Source organism: Macrotis lagotis, chromosome 1, assembly GCF_037893015.1.
Source record: "Macrotis lagotis isolate mMagLag1 chromosome 1, bilby.v1.9.chrom.fasta, whole genome shotgun sequence".
NCBI classification, from domain to species: domain Eukaryota; kingdom Metazoa; phylum Chordata; class Mammalia; order Peramelemorphia; family Peramelidae; genus Macrotis; species Macrotis lagotis.
In genome coordinates, this window is record NC_133658.1 from 928,240,197 (window position 1) to 928,245,140 (window position 4,944).

Here is a 4,944-nt window from a genome sequence, read left to right on the forward strand (position 1 = left end):
AGCTCCAAAAAGAAGCAAAAGGAAAGTCAAATCCTTATCATCAAGGAGTTTACATTCCAGTGAAGGGGTACATATGTATAAGGGAACAGACAAGGTGGGGAGAGTTACTTGGGTGGGTCATGGAAACAAATTCTGGAGTCAGAGTAAAGCCAGGAGAGGATGAAGGATGATTGGATTGATCCTTTCTTATAATGGAGGTCATGGAGCAACACATAGTGAATTAACCCCCCACACACACACACACAATTATCATGGCTTCCTGAAGCTTTGCAAAATAGCAATCATGCACCAAGGATAAAGCAACTTTTTCTATGGTGTAGAACACACAGAATCCAAAAGGTTAAAAAAATGCCTATAAACAAGAAATTGTGTTCCCTGACCCTGAACTCATTCAGCATCTTCCCTTACTTGCCACACTACTGAAGTGAAACTTCACTAGGAGAACAAAGTACAGAACATAGGCTTAAAGGAAACTCCATTTTTATATCGGGTCTATCCTCCATCTTTTCAGTCCTTGGACACACCTTGTAGAAGTTTGCTTTGGTTTCAACAGTCAGCTTGGCAACAGTTCTCTTGGGTTGAGAACCTCCAGTAGGCTATGATCTAGTAATACCAGTTCTACTGAACTACCAGGGCTGGTGAAAAAAATCTTGGGATGTCAACAAAGAACTAAGGGATGGAAAGAATGGGACAAGTCACCAGGACAGGATGCTGCATGTGTGTTGTGGGAAGATGTCCCATATTCCACCAAATCTGATGGAAAATGTCCAGCACAGTACCTGACTGGAACCAGTTCTGACCAATCAAGTCAGATGCGTCAAAGACCTAAGCTAGAGAAGCATGAATGTGGGAGTAGACTGACACCCTTTCAGATCCAGTCCCTCATGAAATGACAATTAGAGGGGAAAGAGTCAGGAAGTGAGTAACAAGGGAAGTAAGTGTGTGTGTATGTGTTTGTGTGTGTGTGTGTGTGTGTGTGTGTGTGTGTGTCTGTGTGTGTGTGTGTGTGTGTGTGTGTGTGTGTCTGTGTGCGTGTGTGTGTATTGGAGCCTGAAATTACCTAGTATTTCAGGAAGGTGAAATCTCAAAGATAAATCAATAGGGGAAAAAACCTAGTAACCACAGAAGAAAATATAAGGAGTCTTCTGATCCTCTGAATAAATATTTCAAAATAAAGGAAAGTATTTCAACACTCTGTGACACAGAAAACTCCAGAATTTGAGGAGATCATGGACCACAGGACCCTGTTCCTGAGTGGCTTAAAGGAGAAATAAAGTCAGAAAAATTCAATCCCCGTAAAATAATATACAGAATAGAAAAACATTGGTATTCAATGAAAACCTTCACCAAAAAATCAAAAGAGTGAGGAGATTGGGAATGTCATTCCATAAGAATAAAGGGCAACTTAGAGGAAGAGGAATAAAATTCAATCCTCTTAAAAGTTCATGTTGCTTGACCCAGAAGAACATTCTACACACTAACAACATCATGAGGTGATGATCAACTATGATAGACTTGTTCATTTCAGCAGGACAATAATCAGAGAGAATTTGCAAAGATTTGGCATGGAAAATACTATCCACATGTAGAGAAGGAACTATGGAGTTTAAATGAAGACCAGAACTTGCTATCTTCCATTTTTAAAAGTTATGCAATATTTTCTCTCTAATGTTTTCTTTCTTCTATTTGGATTTTATTCTTCTCTCCCAAGATGATCAATTTGGATCCATGTTTAGCATGGTTATAAATGTAGAGCCTATATCAGATTGTTTTCTTTAAAGGGGAGGGTGGTGGGATGGGAGTGAGGGAAAAGAATCTCAACACCTTGCAAAAAAATGATTTGTAAAAACTACCATTGAATTTATTTGGCAAAACAAATAAATAAAATAGTTTTTCAAAATTTATTTTGCTCTTCTTCCTGCTTTCCTGCTCATCCTCCATCTCCTTCACTGCACCTTTAGCAGTGTAGCAGTGAGAGAATGCAACCACCAAGTCTAAAGTTGCTCCCATGTTCTGCATGATCATCAACCAAATCAAGAAAAATCTGAGCTTGTTCCCCCTGTTTGTGTTCACCACATCTGGGGCACCAGGACTTCTCTATATGTCCTGCATCTGGTGTTGTTCAATCCAGATGTCCCTTGGGATGGAAAAAATAACCCACAGCCTTGGAACAAGCTGAATGCCACTGATCTGTCCACATTCTATTCAGTAAACGTAGATTACAGGAAACTGAAGACAGACAGTCCAGTATTCTATGTGAAAAGTATCCTTTTTTCAGTTGCTGAGAATGAAGGTCTCCCAAAAGGCATCCACACAATCTGACACACAATTAGGAAATGCTGAATTTTTTCTCATGCTGCATGAAATCATGTTGAGTTTAAGAGATGAATAAAAATGTGAAACTTGAAAAAAATTAATATGCTTAGATGGGAAGTATCTAGGCAGCCTAAGGATCTTAAGCCACCTAAGACAACATAAAAGATGAAAAACCTAACACCATAATGAACAAAATGAGTAATGAAATTTCAATTAAAATAATTCCACAAAACCTCCAAGGTCACAAACTATAGGGATCATGAATCAGAAATGAGCATCTACATTAATCAGAAAGAAGATGAATAATTCTGAATGACAAAAAATGTACAACCCCCCCCCCCAAATAAACAACTAATGAAGTAGACATTCAATGAAGGGGGAAAAAGGAAGAGGAAATCCATTTGATTGAGCAAGAAGAGAAAAGAAGTGGAAGAAATATATAACTGGGAAAAACCAGAAGAGAGGAACTAATATACTAAATTCTAAAAGAAAGGGGGGTAACAGATGATAAGAGGAGATCTGATATGAAAGGAAGAAAGTCACTGGAAACAGGCCAATCTAAAAGAAAAAAGATTAACGTCATCAAAGGAATTTAATAATTTAATACTGTGTTTATAACAGAAAAGGGCAAAATAATAACCTGATGTTCTCCACCCCATAACTACCTCAATTTAGAGGCAGATGGAAGAAAATATAAACCTAACTCTTGGAAACTGAAATATGGATGAATTAAACAATCCAAGTAAATGAAAAGGAATGACAGATTGGTTAAGAAATAAAACCCTTCTTATCAGCTGGTTAGAGAAGACACATTCACAACAACAAAGCTAAACACAAAATGAACTTGAGAGGATTGGAGAATGCCCTATGTATCAAGTGAAAAAAAAAGTTGTCATGATGCTATCAGACTAATCAAAGCCGAACAAGCAAAAATAAAAATAAATAAGGCAACTGTTATAATGAATGAACCTCTTGATGACAAATCAGAATCAGTTATAAATTTATACACACCAAATATCTTAGCATATAAATCCATAAAGGAAGCTGGATGCAAGCCTTAAGAAGACACAGACAGTAAAAAAAAAATGAGAAAAACTTTTAAAAGGCAAAAAAAAGAAGACATAGACAGTGAAAAAATAGAGACAATAGACTTTAATAAGAGCTAGTTCAGTGTTTGGAATACTCTGAAGGAAAGTGTTGGAGAGAAAAAATAAAGGTCTACAGAACTGTTGGGCTGACCTCAAAGTATGCCTGTAAAGATGTGCACTTCAATCTGTATTAAGTCACCATCATCAGCTCTGTCTTTGAGGCTTCTTTATCATAAGTCCTTCAGCATTGGTTTGAATCCCAACATTGCTGACAAATGGTACATTGTTCACAGATGATAATTCTGCAATACTGCTGCTACTTTGAATATAAGTACATTTTCCAAAGTCTTTCAGATTTTACTGTGAGGATCCAGTTCATCGTTTCTTATAGTAGAACAGCATTCCATCATAATCATGTACTAGAACTTGTTCAGCCATTCCCCAACTAAGAGGCATCTCCTCTATGTCCAGTTCCTTGCCATCAGAAAAGATCTGCTATAAATATCCTTGTAGATATAGGTCTTTTCCTTCCTCTTTTCCATCTCCTCTGGAACATCAACCTTGGAGTGGTCTTGCTAAAAGATTTGCATGGTTATGACCCTTTGAGCATGATTCTAAATTGCTTTACAGATTTGTTGAATCATTTCACAATTCTTCCGGTGATGCACTAATGTCTCATTTTCTCCACATTCCCTCATATTTGTCATTTTCTCTTTCTATCTTCTTAGCCAATCCTATAAATATAAGGTGGCAACTCAGAATTATTCTAATTTGCATTTCTCCACTCAACAATGAGTTCAGACATTTTTTAATATGACCTTAGATAGCACTGATAACTTCATCTGTAAATTGTATCTTTTCATCATTTATCAATTGGAGAATGATGTTTACTTTTTATACATTTGACTCAGTTCTCAGTGTTTGAGAAATGAAGTCTTTATCAAAGAAACTGTGTCAGTATTTTTCCCCACAGTTAAAATTGCTAACTATATTCTCCTCCATTCTATTTCCTTCGCTCCTGTTTATTCTAATCCCTCTTCTTTCATCTTTTCACTCTTCAAAAGACTACCTCCTCCCTCAGTCTTCCCTCTCTTCTCTCTTCCCCCCCCCTTTTCTCCTGTCCCTTTTCCTCCTACTTTCTTGAATGGTGAGATAGATTGCTCTACCCAAATAAGCATGTATGTTTTTTCCTTTTTGAGGGATAAAAGTAAGGTTCATTCACTCTCCCTCAATTCCCTACTCTCCCCCTCCACTGCAAAACGTTTTTCCTTACCTCTTATATATGAAATAACTTACCCCATTCTACCTCCCCATTTCCCTTTCTCTGAACACATTCCTCCCTCACTCCTTAACATCCTATTTTTAATATATTATCCTTTCATATTCAACTCCCAACTGTGCCTTGTTTATATATGCTCCCAATTGGGCTCATAAGTGAGAAAGTACCTATGAATTATCAGTATCTTCTTCCCATCCAGGAATATAAGCAGCTCAACATTATTAAGTTCCTCTCCTGTTTACCTTTTTATAATAAACTTGA

The 4,944-nt window shown here is 37.1% G+C and overlaps 1 pseudogene; it reads left to right on the plus strand.

Moving 5' to 3' along the window:
* Positions 1 to 1,847: 1,847 nt before the first annotated feature.
* Positions 1,848 to 2,585, plus strand: LOC141492935 (cytochrome c oxidase subunit NDUFA4 pseudogene; annotated as a pseudogene).
* The last annotated feature ends 2,359 nt before the right edge of the window (positions 2,586 to 4,944 follow it).